We start from the raw sequence: 20,975 nt of genomic DNA, 5'->3' as shown, positions 1-20,975 counted from the left end.
AGATCAAAGAAATCAGCCAATTTGTTTCTATGGGAAGATCAATAAAATAGATATTATTTAAGTGAAACAACTTTAGGAAAGCAAACATTAACAACATTAAGAGAATGCAATCATGAAGAAATTCATGAAAGCAATTTTAAGTTCATTACATTCATCTTTATAAAAGACTCATTTTGTTTTTAAAATTAAAATCTAATTACTCAAAATGACTGAAATAAAAAGATTAAGTTTTACAAACATTGATATAGGATTTCAATAGAATTGAAAAAAAATTTCCAATATACTGAGCCAGAATGAATTTGCAGATTACTTGCTTCTAAAACATAAGAACAGAAGCCAGGCATGGTGGTGCACACCTATAACCCCAGCATGCTGGGAGACTGAAGGAGGAGGATTCCAAGTTCAACCCTATCCTGGCAGCCTAACAGTTTAGCAAGTTACACACACACACACACACACACACACACACACACACACACACACAAATAAATTCTGGAGATGGAGCTCAATGTGAAGGTCCTGGCTTCAAGCCTTGCTACTGAAAAAACAAAAACAAAACTACTAGGAATAACTTAGGTAAAAACAAAAACAAAACTACCAGGAATATCTTAGGTAAAATACCTTAGGTAAAACTACTAGGAATATCTTAGGTAAAATATAAAAACCAAAATCAAAACGTGATTTCTATGTTGTTTACATGATCTTGGTATAAATGCTCAAAACAAAATTTGAGCAAAGAATATCTTTGGGGGGGGGGGTACCAGGGATCGAACTTGGGTCCTTGTGCTTGCACAGCAGGCGGCAAAACCACTGAGCTAAATCCCCCGCCCTAGCAAAGAATATCTTAAGTGAATCATTAGAAAGTTTAATAGTTTTTTTAATATCCTCACATTTCTTCAGGAAAAAAACCTATATTTATTAATGTTTATACAACATTTGATACTAAAAAGCATCCATTAAGGTTGAATTTTAGTTCAGGAGAAAGCTATTTCTTCAACATTATTATTGTGATGTATCTGCAACAAAATCTCTGTCCACATTCATCCATGTGGAGAAATGCAAGAGGTGATGAGTATGTTAATTTGCTTGATTTAATCAATTGATAATGTAAATGTATAGTCACATAACATTGCATCCTATAAATATATACAATTAGTATTTAATAATTAAAAATAAAATAAATGGAAACTTTTCAACTCAAAACTTAGACATTGCTTAAAGAAAAAAAGCAATTAGTCACAATAAAATTGGGAAGGGTAAGGCAAGAAGGTTACCCTTTCTAGGGAATGCATTGCACAGACAACCAGATACTTCCTCTGTCCTGCTCTGACAGATCTTATAATAAGAAAACTATAAAGTATACTACTGATAAAGTGTAATTTCCTTCCAGTATTTTGGCTGAATATTATTTTTTATTACATTCATGGGCATGGTTTATTATAGCAAAAGGAGACAGATTAATATCACTCAAAGAAAGAGGTAAATGAGTAGGGCTATAAGAAGTCCAAGCACAAGCTTTCAGTTGTTTTTTATCAGTGGGGCGAGAAAATCCTAAATGCTCCTAGCAGCGATATTTGTTACTGTTTAGAAACATTGCCCATCAAGAAAATCTTCCCAAGCTTGATGCTTTTCCTTCTACCTCCCTTCATCTCTGATCCCTGTCCCCGTTGATAAATGATTTTTCCCCCGCTATGGTTTTCTGTTGACTTTTTTGCGGTTCTGGGGATTGAATCCAGGACCTCGCATAAACTGGTGCTACACCACTGAACTATACCCCAGCCCAATCCCCTTCCTCTTTGAGAACAACCTAGCTCTATATCTACTATTATCTACAGTATCTTTTATTTTGCTTTCTTTTTATTCTGTTTCTCATATAAGAGAAACAATGTGATATTTAAGCCCATGTGTCTGATTTATTTTATTTGTAAGAGATGCTGTCTACAACTCATGATATTTCATAGGATTTTAACATATTTTTTACTGAAAGCAATGCAGTGTTGCAGAGTTGCTGAGTCTGCCCCATCCCCACCCGGCGCAGCATCTATACTACCCACCGAGGGGAGAGCGTGCCCCAACCCTCATGCTAAGGATCCAAGGTAATTGGACCCAGCTTGTGCAGCCCCAGCCTCGCCAGCGCACAGAGAGGAGCAGTGTGCAACCAGCGCCTGCCCCGCTCTCCACCGCATCTTAGTCATTGCTCAGTGTTCACATAGGACCCAGCCACGCGACATATTTCACTGTTCCTGCGGCCGGTATTCCAGTCCTCTTTCCAGGGCTGAAAGAGCACAAGACAAGCGGAAGAGGGGACACAGCACACCAGGGTACAGAGGCCAGGAGGTTGTTGATATTAGAGGAAAAATTCGCTCAACATTTCTTCGCTCAACACTGCAAGACTGGCTACAGGACTACGGTACCCAGAATCACTGGCATGATTTTTTTCCCCTAAACTACCATACCTAGAATCCTGCGTGGGGTCGCAGGGCTACCTACCCAAAGTGCGCAGAGTAATTTTCCCATAGATATCATAAACAGAATTCTACCATGGCCACAGAACTATGGTACCCACAATCCTTGGCATGATTTCCTCCTGGACTACCATAGACAAAATTTTCCAAGGTGTCGCAGGACTACATAGTCAGAATCATCAATTTTCCAATGGATTATCATACCCAGAATGCACCACAAGTCCACAGGACTACATACTTAGAATCCTCAGTAATTTTCCCATGGACTACAATACCCTTAATCCTCACTATGATTTCCTCTTGGACTACCATACCCAGAATGCTTTGCGGGGCCGCAGGTTTACATACTCAGAGTCTTCCGTAATTTTCTGAGACTACCATAACCAGAATTCTTCAGGGGCCACTGGTCTAAGGGTACCCAGAATCTGTGGAGCATTGCTCCCATGGACTACCATACCCAGAATCCACTGCACAGACGTAGCGCCTGCAATACCCAAAATCTTCGCCATGTTTTTCCCGGCAAAGATATTACCGGGAATCCTTGGCGTGCCCGCAACTAAGACGACAATACCTGTAATCTCCTTACAGCCTACTCCTGTAATGACTGTGGTACCCTGAATTTGAATGTTTCCTCAAGGACTATAGTACCCTGAAGACTGTGCCACAATCCTGTCAAAAGCGACGATGTGCAGACTCCCGGGCTGCGGACTGCAATACCCAAAATCCCGTGCACGTTGCCTAAGCGTGACTACCATACCCAGAATACTCAGCGTCCTCCCCCCCAATACAGCCACTACACTATCTCAAAGCCGCCCTGTGGCATCCTGGCTATGATGCCTAGAATCCCAGATATGTTCCTGTTAACAAAGACTACATTACCCAGAATCTTTGCTATGTCCGCCGCAGAAGACTACCCAAGATTTCACAGCAGCATCTTTAAAGACTCTAGTACACCACTTCTTCCGTATGTTTGGCCAAGAATTATCCTTGTCGCTTCCTACGCTGAACCAGGGCTATGATAGCCAGAAACTTGTGCGTGCTCCTCGAGGACTGTGATAGGCAAAGTCCTCTGCGTTGTACTAGGCCAGAAACGCAGAATCCTCAGGAGTCTCTGTGGAGCCACGGCCCAAGAGCTGAACACAGGTGTCAACCCAGGTGTGCAAGACCAGTCTTCTCTCAGATCTGCTAGGAGTCTGAAGTCCTTTGGTCCAGGAGAGCTCCTTTTCCATGCCTTGGCTTCTTTATGTTTAGGAGCTTATGCATATGTTGGTAATATTTGCTATTTCTGTGATACAGGTAGTCGTCCTAGTGTGTCTTTGAACTTTGCTCTTACTATTTCTCCTATACAAAACTTAATTTTTGTGTGTCTAATTTTTATTTTATTTTATTTTTTTCTTTTAAATTCTTTTATTGGTACATTTTAGGTATACAATACGTTTACATTTATTATTGGGTACTTGTACCTGTACATGATGAATCTTGGTTCTTATTTTTTTCCCCATTACCTGTGCGCCCTTCCACCCTTCCCTATTTACATAGATTTTGTTTCTATTTTTTTTCTTTTCTTATTATTTTTCCTTTCCCTTCTTTCCTTTCCCCTTCCCTCCCACTACCCCTACCCCTTTGGACCTTTTAATATTTCAAATTATCAATTATTCATTTTAATCATTATTTACATTTTCAGTTTCTCACACTAGGGAAACTATTCAGTATTTACATGTGTGTCCTATTTATTTCACTTAAGAGTATGGCCTCAATATGCATCCATTTAACTATAAATGTTTCTAGTTTCTTGTTCTTTATGGCTGAGTAGTACTCCATTTTATTAAAAAACCACATCTTCTTTATCCAGTTTCCAGTTGATGGGCACTTGGGCCATTTCCAAGCTTTAGCTATTACAAACTGTGCCAAACATGAGTGCATATATATTGCTATGGTATGGCTCTTTCAGTTCTTTGGGGAAGATACCCAGCAGGGGACTAGCTGGGTCAAATGGGACCTGTAGTCCTAGTTCGCTGAGGTATCGCCATACTGATTTCCACAGTGGTTGCACCAGTCTGCACTCCCACCAACAATGGAGAAGGATTCCTTTCTCCCCACACCCCTGCCAGCATTTGTTATTGGTTGATTTCTTGATAGCAGCCATTCTTTCTGAGGTGAGGTGGAATCTCTGTTGTTTTCATCTGCAACTCTCGAATGACCAGTGATGTTGAACATTTTTTTATATATTTATCTGATGCTTTTTACTTCTTTGTCTGAGAAATGTCTGCTCATTTCAGATGTCCATTTTTGAATTGGGTCTTTGAATTTGGGGTGTCTGATTTTTTAAGATTCTTTATATATTCTAGGTAGTAGTCCTTTGTCTGAGGTATACCTGCTAAAATTTTTCCCCCACATTGTAGGTTGTCTCTTAGCTCTGTTGGTGGTTTGTCTTGCAGTACAGAAGCTTTTTAATAAGATGAGATCCCAGTTGTTGATTCTTTGTGCCAGTTCCCGTGCTACTGAGGTTTTGTTCATAATGTCCTTCCCTATGCCAGTGTCTTCAAGAGTTCTACCTAACTTATCTTCCAGCAAGTTTAGTGTTTCTGTTTTAATATTTAGATCTTTAATCCACCTCGATCTTAGTTTAGTGCATGGTGATAGATATAGGTCTAGTTTTAATCCTTTGCAGGTTGAAATCCAGTTTTTTGGTACCGAGCATCAAACTCGGGTCCTTGCACTTGTGCAGCAGGTGGCGAAACCACTGAGCTAAATCCCCAGCCCTGAAATCCAGTTTTTCTGACACCATTTATTAAATAGTCTGTCTTTCCTCCAATGAGGGTGGTTGCTCCTTTGTCAAAGATGAGGTGGCTGAGTATGTCTGAAGTTGTTTCTGCATCTTCTAATCTATTCCACTGATCCTCAGGTCTGTTTCTTTCCCAGTACCATGCTGTTTTTATCACAGTAGCTTTGTAGTATAGTTTTAAGTTGGGGATTGTGATACCCCAGCCATGTCTCTAGAATTGCTTTTGCTATTCTAGGTCTCTTCTTGTTCCAAATGAATTTTTGGATTGTTTTCTCTAGTTCTGTGAAGTATATTGTTGGAATTTCAATTGGCATTGCATTAAATCTATATAGTAGTTTTGGAATTATGGCCATTTTCACTATATTTGTTCTTCCTACCCAGGAACAAGGAATATCTTTCCATTTTCTTATATCCTCCTTGATCTCCTTTTTTAGAGTGCTGTAGTTTTCAGTGTAGAGGTCTTTTGCTTCCTTTGTGAGGCTGATTCCTAGATATTTCATTTTTTTGGATGCTTTTGTAAAAGGAATTGTTTCCTGAATTTCTCTCTCAGTGAGTCTGCTATTTGTGTGTAAGAAGGCTATTGTTTTTTTAGTGTTGACCTTATATCCAGCTACTCTCCTGAATCTGTCAATTAGGTCTAGAAGTCTTTTGGCCGAGTTTTTTGGGTCTTCTATGTAAAGTATCTTATTGTCAGCAAATAATGAGTTTAACTTCTTCCTTTCCTATCTTTATTCCTTTTATTTCTTTCTCTTTTCTAATTGCTATGGCTAATGTTTCCAGAACTATATTGAACAGGAGTGTGATAGTGGGCATCCTAGTCTTGTTCCTGATTTTAGCATGAAAGTTTTCAGTTTTTGACCATTTAGAATGATGTTGGCTGTTGGTTTTTCATAGATAGCCTTAATCAGGTTGAGATAAAGACCTTCTATTCCAATTTTCTGTAGTGTCTTTATCATGAATAGGTGCTGGATTTTGTCAAATGCCTTTTCTGCATGTATTGAGATGATCATATGGTTTTTGTCCTTGACTCTGTTAATATAGTGTTATTACATTTATTGATGGACAAATCTTGAACCATCCTTGCATCCCTGGGATAAATCCAACTTGGTTAGGGGTATGACCTTCTTGATGACCCTCGGTATTCTGTTTGTCAGTATCTTGTTGAGAATTTTTGCATCTATGTTCATTAGGGAGATTGGTCTGTAGTTCTCTTTTTGGGTTGGGTCTTTCCCTGGTTTTGGAATCAAAGTAACACTTGCTTCCAGGAATGAATTTGGAAGCCTTGGTTCCCTTTCGATTTCCTTGATGAGTTTAAAGAGTAATGGCGATAGTTCTTCTTTAAATGTCTTCTAGAATTCAGCAGTGAAGCCATCAGGACCTGGGCTTTTCTTTGTTGGTAAATTTTTTATTACATTTTCAATTTCACTCATTGTAATTGGGGTGTTTAGAATTTCTATATCTTCTTCATTTAACTTTGCCAATTCATATGTATCTAGGAATCTGTCCATTCCTTCTGTGTTTTCCATTTTATTAGAGTACAGGTTCTCGAAGTAGGTATTGATGATCCTCTGGATTTCTGCTGGGTCTGTGGTGACTTCACCTTTTTTGTTCTTAATTGCATGGATGTGAGCCTTTTCTTTCCTTTTTTTGGATAAGGTTGGCTAAAGGTTTATCGATTTTATTTATTCTTTTGAAAAACCAACTCTTTGATTCATTAATTTTTTCTATCGTTCTCTTAGTTCCATTGCATTGATTTCTGCTCTGATCTTTATAATTTCCTCTCGTACGAGTTTTGGGTTTGTTATGCTCTTCTTTTTCTAGGAGCTTGAGGTTCTGTATTAGGTTATTTATCTGCATTCTCTCTGTTTTCCTTATATGGGCATTCACTGCTATGAATCTCCCGCTAGAACTGCTTTCATTGTGTCCCATAGATTCCTGTATGTTGTACTGGCATTGTCATTTACTTGTAAAAACTGTTTAATTTCTTCTTTAATTTCCTCTGTGACCCATTGGTTGTTCAGGAGGGTGTTATTCAATTTCCGTGTATTTGTGGGAGTTTTGCAGTTTCTTATGTTATTGAACTCCAATTTTATTGAATTATGGTCTGATAATATACAGGGGGCAACTTCAATTCTTTTACATTTACTTAGACATGTCCTATGAGCTAGCATGTGGTCTATTTTGGAGAATGACCTGTGTCCAGCTGAAAAGAATGTGTATTCTGCTGTTCTTTTTTTTTTTTTGCTACCGGGGATCGAACTCGGGTCCTTGCGCTTGGGCAGCAGGCAGCGAAACCACTGAGCCAAATCCCCAGTCCCAGATGGAAAGCTATCCCCTGTTCTTTTTTTTTTTTTTTTTGGTAAGAATGTGTATTCTGATTTTGTGGGGTGGAACACTCTGTGAACATCTATTAAGTCCATTTGTTCAATAGCTTGGTTCAATTCTAGAATTTCGTTGTTAATTTTTTGTCTAGTTGATCTGTCTATTTGTGATAGTGGAGTATTGAAGTCCCCCACTACAATTGTATTAGTGCTTATTTGATTTTTCACGTTCATTAATTTTTTTTTGTATAGTTGGGGGCATTCGTATTTGGTGCATATATATTTAGGATTGTCATCTCTTCCTCTTTGATTGTTCCCTTCACAAGGATGTAGTGACCATCTTTGTCTGTCTTAATCAGCTTTGGTTTGAAATCTACTTTGTCTGCATATAAGATTGCTACCCCTGCTTTTTTCTGGGATCCTGTCACATGGAGAACTGTTTTCCATCTTTTTACTTTCAGTCTATGAATTTTTTTTTTTTTTTTTAGTTAGGTGTGTTTCTTGTATACAACATATTGCTGGATTTTGCTTCTTAATCCATTCTGTCAGTCTATTTCTTTTGATTGGTGAATTGAGGCCATTAACACTGTGAGTTATAATTGATAGATATTGACTCATCCTTTTCATGAAGTTTTGCTGTTGTTGGCTCTTTTATTTCTTATTTTTCCCCCTTTTCCTTTAGTGTCTTACCTTGCCTTGTGGCTCCCCTCTGTTGGGCCTCATGGAGTTGTGACCTTCATTGTCTTTTTCTAGGATATTACTTAGAATTGTTTGGAGTGCTGGTTTAGTGTTCATGAAATTTCTCAGGTGTTCTTTGTTGTGGAAGTACCTAATTTCTGCATCAATTTTGAAAGATAATTTTTCAGGATACAACAGTCTAGGTTGGAATTTATTTTCTTTTAGAGCTTGAAATACTTCACTCCAGGCTTTCCTTGATTTGAGGGTTTGTGTTGAGAAGTCTGCTGTGATTCTGATGGGCTTTCCTTTGTAGATGACGTGTTTCTTTTCTCTAACTGCCTATAGGATTTTGTTTTTCTGTTGGGTTTCTGGGATCTTGACTATTATATGTCTATGTGTAGATTTTTTTTTTGGTCATGGCTAGTTGGAGTTCTATATGCCTCACTTATCTGTATGTCCAATTCTCCACCTCTGTCTGGGAAGTTTTCTACTATAACTTCTGTGAAAAGTTTTTTTAATGTCAATTGTACTTTTTCCTATTTTTTTGTGGACTCCTATCAGTCTTATGTTATTCTTCTTTGCATCATCTAGCAGCTGCCGGATTGATTTCTCATGGTCCCTTACTATTTTGAAGAGATCTCTGTTTTCATTGTCCTTAACCTCAATCCAGTCTTTTGTATCTGATATTCTATCTTCAGGTTCCCTTAATCTGCTCTGCATGCTTTCAAAGGAATTTTTAATCTCCTGAATATCTGTTTGAATCTGTTTCATGGATTCCATTTCCTTCTTATATTGGGTGATTATGGTTTCTATTTCTTTCTTATGCTGGGCATTCATGGCTTTCAGCGTGTTTCTGAGCTCATCTATTTTTTTTTTTAATCTGTTTCTGTTCTAGAGCCTCTAATCATGTCTTTCACTCTGCTCACCATCTCTGTAGTTATCTGGGAAATTATTTATGTTTTGAATTTTTCTAGAGCCTCATTCATCTGTTTTGTTACTTCCTGTGCTATCAGTTCAGGGTGTCCAGGTGGTTGATTATCAGATTTTTCCACCTCATTTCCCCCAGAATTTGCCTTTTGTGGGGTGGAAGTCTGAGTTTGTGTCTTACTTAAATGTCTTCTCATTTTTGTTTTTGGTACTGTCCTTGGTTTAGTTCCTGGGTTGATACTTTGAAGTTGTTTATTGTAAGTATCTTTGTTGATGTATTTAGAACACTTATGGAATGGTTGCTTCTCAAAAGTGTCTTCCAGATAAAGCTGGTCTTTAGGTTTTGAGTCTCTAATGGCTCTCAGGCTGTGTCATTTTCATTATACCAGGAAGGACAACTGATTAGATCAATCACAACACCTTAGCCCAAGTGATACAGTCAGCAACACAATTGCATCAAGTACCTCTTAGAAAATGACAATTTGTGGTAGTTATTAATCTATCACCTTTAACTGTGTGAATTAAATCAAAATCAAGGAGCAACCCAACATATGTTTATAGTGAATAAACTCTTCAATATAGCAACTTTACCCTTTGAGATGGGGAGTTAGAAGGCATTGGGGAGGGAGGAATAGGTAAGTAGAAGGATAGGGGAATGTTAGCAGTGAGGCCAGAGAGTCCAGGCAAGAGAAGGAAAGAGAAGAATAGAAAGATAAGAAGAAATACGAATTAGGGGCAGAACAGGGACACAAAGGGAGATGAAGAAATGTGGGACAGCAAGGGAGTGAGGCAGAGAGAGAGAGAGAAAAGAGAAAAATAAAAATTTTAAAAGAGTAGCAAATAAGAAAAAAAATTAAAAATAAGAGCAAAAAAATAGTGGTAATTTTGTTTTTTGGTTTTTTTTGGTACCGGGGATTGAACTTGGGTCCTTCCACTTGCAAGGCAGATGGTGGAACCACTGAGCTAAATCCCTGGCCCAAAATAATGGTAATTTTGAAAATAACAAATAAAAGATAAAAATGAAGGGCCTCCTTCGGGGTATATCTCTGCTGTCACAATAGACAACGTGGGCAAAGGTGTGCAGTTATAAGTCAGTGAGTCTCAGTAAGCCAGTCACAGGCTTATGAGATTCAGGCAGATTTCTGGCTTCAAGTCCCAAGTTGAGATCCCTGATCTCCTGCAGGGTTGAACTCTGCCAGGTTCTACTGCAGGTTCCAGCTGCATTTCCCCTGAAGATAGTCCAGGTTCCAATGGGAGGTGATCATCCCTCCAACTTACCAAGCACAGTGGTCTGGGGTGCCTTTATTGCAGAGATTCTCTTCAATTTTCCAGTGGGCTTCAGTTTTCATCAGGGAGCCTGAGAGAGGCCTTCTCTCTGTTGTTCACTTCTGCAGCTCAGGACAATGGCCTTTATGCCCCCCTGTGCCGCTGTAGTGTGGGTCCAAGTAGCTTTACAGCCAAGGGTGGGCTGTTTTTGCAGGCACCTGTGTGGCTCCATGGGTGGCTGGTGGGCGTGCGAGGGGGTCCTCACCGGTTCAGTCTCCTGGTCACAAGTGAGTGGAGCGAGCCGGACTGAGAAGGGCACACTCAGCCTGGCCTGCTCTGCTCACGCACACGGCTAAGTAATTTTTAAATTCTGCATTTTGAGTCATAGTTGGGAAGATAGATGTTTCCTCAGTGCTTTTTTTTTTCTAGAGATTTTATGACTTTGTCTCTTACATTTAGATCTCGTAGTACTTTTTGTCTGGTTATATATTATATAACAGCAATACAAACCCAGTTTTAACTTTTTCCTAGTTTCTATCAATTTCCCAAGTCAATTTGTCTAAAAACACTGTCTTTATTATCTTTATGCTTTAAATACAATATAATAAAGTATACAATGCATCATATTTATGTTTGCACATGGGTCAATTTCTAGGGATCATGAATCACATGTATACTACTGTTAGACGTACAATAATTAGGATTTAATAAACAAAACTACCATTGATAGTGACTATTAGTCTGTTGTTGTTTGGAGTTCTGGAGATTAGATCCAGAGCCTCATATATGCTAGGCAAGGAGTTACACCCCTAGCCCTTAAGTTTTGATATTTCAGCATAAAAATTTTCTTAGATTATCATATGCATTTGTAGAAAATCATGTATCTTTCCACCTATTTTATGTATCACTTAGTCTTTCAGTCCTAACTTTGAGCCTCAGAGCCTTTCATCCTTACAAGTAGCAGAAAATAAATAATGTCTTACAGGACTTGACCATTGCCAAATTGCAAAAAGTTCTAGCAGAATGAGGCAAAGAGAGACAGTTTTCTCCTGAAACATGTTTTGGGGAGATGGAACTAAAAGATTAACTGAATTGATATTCCAGATACTATGTTGGGTTTACGATATACAAAATGCATAAATAGCTCCTGATCACAAGAAGCTCATCTGTGGGAAATATTAACCCATAAATATGTAATTTTAAAATTATGAGGTAGATACCCTGTTGTGGTTTGTGACTAGATGTCCCTCCAAAGCCTCATGTGGTCATAGGGCTTTTTCAGAGGTGGATGAATCTACAGTGTATGATGCTGAGATTAAGGGTGTGTAATTAGTAAATCAGTCCACTGATTGATTTGGCACTGCTCTAATTTAGGTAGTCTGGATAAGATAAAAGGGGCAGAAGGATGCTGTTAAGATCTCTTGTTGCTTTTGTTGTTTTCTGCCACCATGAGGTGGGCAGAGTTGCCCCTCTGCCATGAAGCCTCTACAAACTGTGAGCCAAATAAACCTTTCCACCTTTAACTCTGGGTGTCAGGTATTTTATCTAAGCAACGAGAAAAGTAACTAACATATACCCTGATGGTGACATGACATTTTTATATGAGCAGCAAATAGTGACCCCTAACCCAGAATATTAGGATAATTAATGGGAGGCTTCTGAATTTCTACCTGAGTGAAATGAGATGAAGACTATGTACACATATCTGTGGAAAAGGGTGAAGGTGGAATAAAGGAAGGAGAGACATGCCAGGCATAAGGGGTAGTCTGAACTAAAGTTATATGTTGAGAAAGTGTGGTGGGAGCTGTGAAAAGCTCTAAGTTGTCAGGTTGTACATTATTGTGAGTGAAAAGGAGCCAGATATGCTGATGCCCACCTGTAGACTGTTATCCCAACTACATGAGAAACTGAGGCAGGAGGCTCACAAATTTGAGGTCAGTCTGAGCAATTTATTGAGACTGTGTTCAAATAAAATAAAAAGGGCTGGCGATGTAGTTCAGAGGTAGCATGCATGCATAGCATGTGTGAAGCCCTGGGTTCAATCCTCTGTACAGAGGAAAAAGAAGGGGAGGGGTTGCCCAATAGTTACCCTACTATACTGAAAAAAGAACCAACAATGAGTCTTCCATTCCTCTTTATTTTTGGTGACCTTGTATTGAATTTCTTTCTATTCCCCCTACAAACCCAAATTTTAAATGTGTCACTTTGACAGTTACTTAGAGAATGCATATGTAGATTAAATGAGAAACTTGTGTGAAAGGACTTTTATAATGGAAAAAAGAACCTATAGGAAAGGTGATAGAGAATAGGCAGAGATGTATCAAGAGAAGCATTAGATTGTGGTGTTGGGATTATCAAAGAAAAATGTTGTTTTGAGAAATCAAGAAAGATCAACGATAAAAAATGAAAGAGCAATTCAAGAAAGCAGTTTCTGAAAGATGTCCAGTTAGAACTCTAATTAGGAGCTGGGGATTTAGCTCAGTGGTTCCACTGCCTGCCTCACAATAACAAGGTCCCAAGTTTGATCCCTGGCACCAAACAAACAAACAAACAAAAGTCAGTAGAACTCTAATTAGGAAATGAGAGTAGCCTTTAATAAGAACTCTCTCATTTGAGTAGTAAGCGCAGAAGTAAGAGTGCCATGGATTATGGAGGAAATGAGGGGTGAGGAAGAGCTGTTGAGAGAGGGAGCATTTGGAGATGCTTGTGTAAGAAGGGGGAGAAATAGTGGGTGCAGAGAATGAACTGCTTAGCAAGGGCATGAGTAGAGACCAGGTGAAGCAACCATTGAGAAGGAAAAGCTAAAGATAGAGAAAAGAGAGATCTACAATACCAATTCCCAGGGAATTTGTAAGAAGATGAAATGTTAAAAGGTATAAGAATTCAAAGAGCAGCCAAGCATCCAGAAATGGGAAATGGGATTAAGGAGCCATATGTTCATATTATCAGTGATCATCAATGGGAAAGAATGAATTTGAGTTAAATAGAAAAAGCCTTAAAGCCTCAATTTCTTTTTTTTTGGCGGGGGGAGTGGTTCAGACAGTGTCTTGCTAGGTAGTTCAGTTTGGTTTTGAACTCACTATGTAGCCCAGGCTGACCTTGAACTCACAGTGATACTCCTGCCTCAGCCTCCTGAATGCTGGGATTACAGGTGTGTCCCACCATGTCTGGCTCAATTTCTTTTTTTTTTTTTTGTATTAAATTCTTTTATTGGTACATTGTAGGTATACAACACAATTACATTTCTCATTGGGAATTGTACCTTTATATAATGCATCTTGGTTCTTATTTTTATCCCCATTCCTAGCCCTCCCTTCACGCCCTCCACCCTTCCCTATTTACAAAGACTTTATTTCCATTTTTTCCAGTTCTCATCATTTTTTCCTTTCCCTTTTTTCCTTTCCCCTGCCCCTACCACTACCTCTACCCTTTGGACCTTTTCTTCCTATTTTACATTATTGATTATTCATTCTAATCATTGGTACATTTTAGGTATACAATATAATGACATTCATCATTGGAAATTTGCACCTTTACATAGTCTCCCTTGGTTCTTATTTTTCACCCTTGCCCAGCCCTCCCTTCAACACCTCCAGTCCTCCCTATTTACAAAGATTTTGTTCCTATTTTTCCATTTTCTCATATTAATCCCATTCCCTTCTATCCTTTCCCCTAGCCCTCCCACTTCCTTTCCCTTTGCTCCTTTTCTTCCTACTTCACGTTACCTATTATACATTTTAGTCCTTATTTACACTTTCAGTTTCTCACACCAGAGAAACTATTCAGTATTTACACATGTGTGTCCTATTTATTTCACTTAAGAGTATTGCCTCAATGTGCATGCACTTAATTATAAATGTCTCCAATTTCTCATTTTTTATGGCTGAGTAGTACTCCATTTTATTAAAAAACCACATTTTCCTTATCCAGTCTCCAGTTGATGGGCATTTGGGCTGTTTCCAAGTTTTAGCTATTACAAACTGTGCTGCTATGAACATGGGTACACATATATCACTGTAGTATGATTCTTTTAATTCTTTGGGGAAGATCCCCAGCAGGGGAATAGCAGGGTCAAATGGGACTTCCAGTCCTAGTTCTTTGAGGTATCTCCATACTGATTTCCACAGTGGTTGCACCAGTCTACACTCCCACCAGCAGTGGAGAAGGGTTCCTCTTTCCCCACAGCCCCGGCAGCATTTGTTATTGGTTGATTTCATGATAGCAGCCATTCTTTCTGGAGTGAAGTGGAATCTCAGCGTTGTTTTCATTGGCATCTCTTGAATGACCAGTGATGTTGAACATTTTTTCATGTATTGATTTGCTATTTCTACTTCTTTGTGTGAGAAATGTCTGTTCATTTCAGATGCCCATTTTTGGATTGGGTCTTTAAATTTGGGAGGTCTGATTTTTTTAAGTTCTTTATAGATTCGAGATAGTAGACCTTTGTCTGAGGAAGAACAAGTGAAGATTTTTTTCCCACATTGTGGGTTGTCTCTTCACACTGCTGGTGGTTTCTCTTGCTGTGCAGAAGCTTTTTAATAAGAAGAGATCCCATTTGTTGATTATTTGTGCTAGTTCATGAGCACCTGAGGTTTTGTTCATAAAATCTTTTCCTACACCGATGTCTTCAAGGGTTCTACCTAACCTCTGTTCCAACTGGTTCAGAGTTTTTATTTTAATATTTAGATCTTTAATCCATTTTGATTTTAGTTTAGTGCATGGTGAGAGATATAGGTCTAGTTTTAATCTTTGGCAAGTTGAAGCCCAATTTTTCCAGCACCATTTATTAAAGAGGCTATCTTTCCTCCAGTGAGGGTGTTTGGCTCCTTTATCAAAGTTGAGATGGCTGAGTGTGTCTGGCGTTGTTTCTGCATCTTCTAATCTGTTCCACTGGTCCTCAAGTCTATTTCTTTGTCAGTACCATGCTGTTTTTTTTTTTTTATCACAGTAGCTTTGTAGTATAGTTGCAGGTTGGGGATTGTGATACCCCCTGCTAGGTCTCTGTTACCTAGAAGTGCTTTTGCTATTCTGGGTCTCTTCTTGTTCCAAATGAATTTTTGGATTGTTTTCTCAAGGTCCATGAAGTATGCTGCTGGGACTTCAATTGGGATTGCATTGAATCTATATAGTAGTTTTGGAAGTATGGCCATTTTCACTATGTTGATCCTTCCTACCCAGGAGCAGGGGATGTCTTTCCATTTTCTGATATCATCTTCAATCTCTATTTTCAGAGTGCTATAGTTTTCAGAGAAGACGTCTTTGATTTCTTTTGTTAGGTTGATTCCTAGGTATTTCAGTTTTTTGGATGCTATTGTAAAAGGAATTGTTTGCACTATTTCTGTCTCAGTGAGTCTGTTTTTCGTGTAGAGGAAAGCTATTGATTTTTGTGTGTTGACCTTGTATCCAGCTACTTTACTGAATTGGACATTAAGTCTAGAAGACTTTTGGTGGAGTTCTTGGGGTCTTCTATATAGAGTATCATGTTACCTGCAAATAATGACAATTTGACTTCTTCATTTCCTATCTTTATTCCTTTTATTTCTTTCTCATGGCTAATGTTTTCAAAACTATATTGAACAAGAGTGGACATCCTTGTCTTGTTCCTGATTTTAGTGTGAAAGATTTCAGTTTTTGACCATTTAGTATGATATTGGCTGTTGGTTTTTCATAGATGGCTTTTATCAGATTCAGGTAGAGACTGTCTATTCCAATTTTTGTAGGGTTTTTATCATAAATGTGTGTTGGATTTTGTCAAATGCCTTTTCTGCATCTATTGACATGATCATATGGTTTTTGTCCTTGGCTCTATTGACATAGTGTAATACCTTTATTGATTTACGTATGTTGAACCATCCCTGCATCCCTGGGATGAATCCCACTTGTTCAGGGTGTATGATCTTCTTGATGATCTTCTGCATTCTATTTGCCAGTATCTTATTAAGGATTTTTGCATCTACGTTCATTAGTGAGATTGGCCTATAGTTCTCTTTTTCGGTTGGGTCTTTCTCTGCTTTGGGGATCAAGGTGATGTTTGCTTCCAGTATAAATTTGGAAGTACAGCTTCCTTTCAATTTCATTGAAGATTTTAAACAGTAGTGGTAGTAGTTCCTCTCTAAATGTCTCATAGAATTCAGCAGTGAAACCATCAGGATCTGGGCTTTTCTTGGTAAGTTTTTAATTACATTTTCCATTTCATTGATTGATATTGGGTTGCTTAGGGTTTTTAGGTCTTCTTCATTCAACTTGGTAATTCATATGTATCTAGGGATCTGTCCACTTCTTCTGTGTTTTCCATCTCATTGGCATATAGGTTCTGGAAGTAGGTATTGATGATCCTCTGGATTTCTGCTGGGTCTGTTGTAATTTCATCCTTTTCACTCCTAGTTGCATGGATTTGGGCCTTTTCTTTCCTTTTTCTGATAAGGTTAGCTAAGGGTTTGTCAATTTTGTATATTGTTTCGAAGAACCAATTCTTGGCTTCATTGATTTTTTGTATCATTTTCTTAGCCTCCATTCCATTGATTGTTGCTCTCACCTTTATAATTTCCTCCCTTGAATGAGCTTTGGGTGTGTACTGCTCTTCTCTAGAGGCTTGAGGTCTAGTACCAGGTTGTTTAATTGGGCTCTCTCTGTTTTCCTAATATGAATATTCACTTCTATGAATTTCCCTCCTAAAACTGCTTTCATTGTGTCCCATCGATTCTGATATGTTGTATTGTCATTGTCATTTAGTTGAAGGAACTGTCTGATTTCTTCTTTAATTTCCTCTGTGACCCATTGGTTATTCAGAAGTGTGTTGTTCAATTTCCATGTATTTATGAAATTTTTCCAGTTTCTTTTGCTATTGATCTCCAATTTCATTGCATTATGGTCTGATAATATACAGGGGATAACTTCACTCCCCTTGCACTTGCTTAAACATGTTCTATAAGGTAGTATATGGTCTGTTTTGGAGAACGACCCATGTGCAGCTGAAAAGAATGTGTATTCTGATTTTGTGGGGTGAAACACTTTGTAAACATCTGTTAAGTTCATTTGTTCGAGTTCAATTGAGTTCTAGTATTTCATTACTTATTTTTGTCTAGTTCATCTATCTATTTGTGACAGTTGGTATTGAATTCCCCCACTACTATTGTATTAGTGCATATATGACTTTTCATGTCCATTAGTATTTGTTTTATATAGTTGGGTGTACTAGCATTTGGTGCATAGATATTTATGATTGTCATCTCCTCCTCTTGGATTGTTCCCTTTAACAGATGTAGTGTCCTTCTTTGTCTCTTTTAATCAGTTTTGGTTTGAAATCCACTTGATCTGCAAAGAGAATAGCTACTCCTGCTTTTTTTCGGGTTTCTGTCACATGGAGTATTGTTTTCCACCCTTTAACTTTCAGTCTATGAGTTTCTTTTTGAATTAAGTGTGTTTCTTGTGTGTAGCATACTGTTGGATCTTGCCCCTTGACCCATTCTGCTAGTGTATTCTTTTGATTGGTGAATTGAGACTATTAGCATTGATGGTTGTAACTAATATGTATTGACTTATCATTGTCATGACCTTTTCTTTTTGTTGGATTCTCCCCCTTTGCATTTAATTTCTTGTCGCTCCCAATGGATTCATTCTGCTGGGCTTCCTGGGGTTGTGATACTCATTGTCTTTTCCTAGGATATTGTCTAAAACTTTTTGGAGTGCTGGTTTGGTATTCATGAAGTTCCTAAGGTGCTCTTTGTCTTGAAAGTATCTTATTTCTCCATCAATTTTGAAAGATAGTTTTGCAGGGTACATCAATCTGGGTTGGAAGCTGTTTTCCTTTAGGCCTTGCAATGTGTCACTCCAAGCTTGCCTTGAGGGTTTGTGCTGAGAAGTCTGCTGTGACTCTGATGGGCTTTCCTTTGTATGTGATTTGTTTCTTTTCTCTAACTGCTTGTAGAACTTTGTTTTTTGTTGGGTTTCTGGGATCTTAACAATTATATGCCTATGTGTAGATTTTTTTTGATCAAGGCTATTTGGAGTCCTATATGCCTCACTTATCTGTATGTCAAGTTCTTTTCCCCTACTTGGGAAGTTTTCTGCCATTACTTCTGTGAACAGTTTTTTTTATGTCATCTGCACTCTCTCCTGTTTCTTCTTTGACTCCAATCAGTCTTATGTTATTCTTCTTTGCATCATCTAGCAGCTGCTGGATTGATTTCTCATTATCCCTTACAATTTTGAAGTCATTTTTCTTTTCCTGGTCACTAATTGCAATCTTATATTCTATATCTGAAATTCTGTCCCCACATTGTCTCATTCTGCTGTATAGACTTTCAGTGGAGTTTTTAATCTCCTGGAAATCTGTTTGCATCTGCTTTATGGATTCCATTTGTTTCCTATGTTGGGATTCCATCATGTTCCTCAGCTCCTCTTTAGATTTATTAATCATGTCTTGCACTATGAGCAAAATCTCTGCTGTTATGTGAGAAACTGTTTCTGATTTCATTTTTTCCAGATCCTCTTTCGTTGCCAGTTCAGGGAGTCCAGGTGGTTGAGTGTCAGAGTGTTCCATCTCATTTCTCTTTGGGGTTGCTGTAGGTGATCTAGAAGACTGGTTTTGACACTTGTTTACTTGTGTTCTCATTCCGATGGGTGGTGGGTGTGTGTGCTTTAGGCACCCACGTGGCTCACCTCCTCCTCACTGGGAGCAGTGGTACAATGGCCTGGAAGCTTCCTCCTCTGCTCTGGGAGCAGTGCTATGGCACCCAGAAGCCTCCTCCTCTGCACTGGGAGTGGTGCTATGGTGGCCACATTTTCTGGTTCTTTACTTTAAAATAATGATGTCAACTCTAGAATTACCCCAACTCACCGGATACTTAGCACCTTCACTCAGAGGATAAAGCTAACACTAAAGCTACTACTGTGGATAGATGGAATATGGGTGAATAAATCACACTGGATGAAATGGGCTTTTCCATGGATGCACCAACCTAAAATTTCACTCTCTAAAATCCAGAACTGTAAATAGTGTCAGAATCCTACTGTAACTTACTTCACACTTGGTTAAACTTTGGAATGGTGTCATTGAACTTGTAGGGAAAGAAGGACTGGCAGGCAGGAAAAAAGATAGGATAAAGCTTCAGTGAGGTTTCTGGCAAATCCTGACCAGAAAGAGTTCAACCCTTGCTGCAGGGAGGAATTAGGAGGAGAAGCAAGAAGCTGATAAGCAGTATGGCTCTGCCAGGTGCCAAGTACTTCAGCTAAAGTTAGTTGCTTCTCCCCACCATGCAATAAGGTACAAGGGAGGCAAAGTGGGGTGGGGCCACTTAGCAGAAAACTCAGTATATAAAATATATACACTAGACACACACATACTATTCTCCCACTATGTTACTGTACTAAAATGTACATGTATCATTTTACTTGTTAACTCAGTCTTTTATATAAGGTTTCCATAAATTTTAGCGATTAGAATTTGGCAAGGCAAAGAAAAACCAAATGAAGCTCATGTAGGAATTTGCATGTATTCCATGATATCTAAATTAAGGGCCTAAGGGCTTGAAATAGCAAATTAGGCTATAACAAATTCCAGGAGGGAGAGTCTTTCTGCCACACTAATAAAAAGGGCTGAAGACAAAGGCACTTGGGTCCTCCATCTTTCTGGAGCCCCCTACTCTGATTTACCAGAGTAGTTATCTGTCTCCTCCTTTTCCTCCCTTTCCAATAAAATACCTTTCTAATAAAATACTTTCATTTTCTTAAACTTTGTATCTTTAATCCTTTACTGGTATGGAGTTTATGAATCCTGGTGAGCTGCCTACCTACAGCAGAGCAGTTACTCATCCCCCAGACATGACAAGCAGGCTGAAAATTATGAAGTTATTGCATTTGGATCTTTCACCACTGAGAAGTCTAGGCACAAGCAATGTTCACATATCATTCTCCTACCTCGAGTCAGATATGTGGAGAGATGTGTAGACTCATTTGACATCTTTCTTTTCCTGTGTTCTGGGCACCATAGTAGGGGATCTGCATATACTACAGCATTTTGTCATCACAAAAGCCCAGTGCTATGATCTGCTTGTTATTAGTTATGGTTTTTTTCCCAGTAAGTTTATTGGTAGATTTTAGGTATAAAATACAGTTACAATCATCATTGGGATCTTGTACCATTACATGAGTATCTTGGTTCTTTTTTTTTTCCCTTCCCTTGCCCTCCCTTCACCCCCTCCACCCTTCCCTATTTGCAAAGACTTTGTTTCCATTTATTTCCTTTTCTCATATTTTTTCTTTTCCCTTTTTTCCTTCCCCCTATCCTTCCCACTTCCCCTGCTCCTTTAGACCTTTCTTCCTATTACACAATATCAATTATACATTTTTAAAATTACAATATCAAGATCTAGGAGACATTACCACAGATTTTACAGAATTTAAAAGGATATAGAAAGCATACTACAAAAATTTGTTTTGAAATAAATTTGACAACTTCTAAGAAGTACCTTGCAAAACAAATTAATGAAACTAACTCTGGAGGAAATATAAAATTTGAATAGCACCTATTAA

The 20,975-nt window shown here is 38.4% G+C and overlaps 1 long non-coding RNA gene across 1 annotated transcript in view; it reads left to right on the top strand.

The window, feature by feature from the left end:
* Positions 1 to 2,963: 2,963 nt before the first annotated feature.
* The window catches only part of LOC101701233 (uncharacterized), a 30,327-nt gene continuing 12,315 nt past the window's right edge, over positions 2,964 to 20,975 (top strand). Inside the window, exon 1 of the long non-coding RNA XR_205234.3 lies at positions 2,964 to 3,620. This is a non-coding gene — a long non-coding RNA (uncharacterized LOC101701233). The remainder of the gene's footprint in view (positions 3,621 to 20,975) is intronic.

This window comes from Heterocephalus glaber, unplaced genomic scaffold, assembly GCF_053883595.1.
Source record: "Heterocephalus glaber isolate CG9 unplaced genomic scaffold, H.glaber_assembly_v1.0 deba00000470, whole genome shotgun sequence".
NCBI classification, from domain to species: Eukaryota; Metazoa; Chordata; class Mammalia; order Rodentia; family Bathyergidae; genus Heterocephalus; species Heterocephalus glaber.
This window is presented reverse-complemented; position numbering and strand designations above follow the sequence as displayed.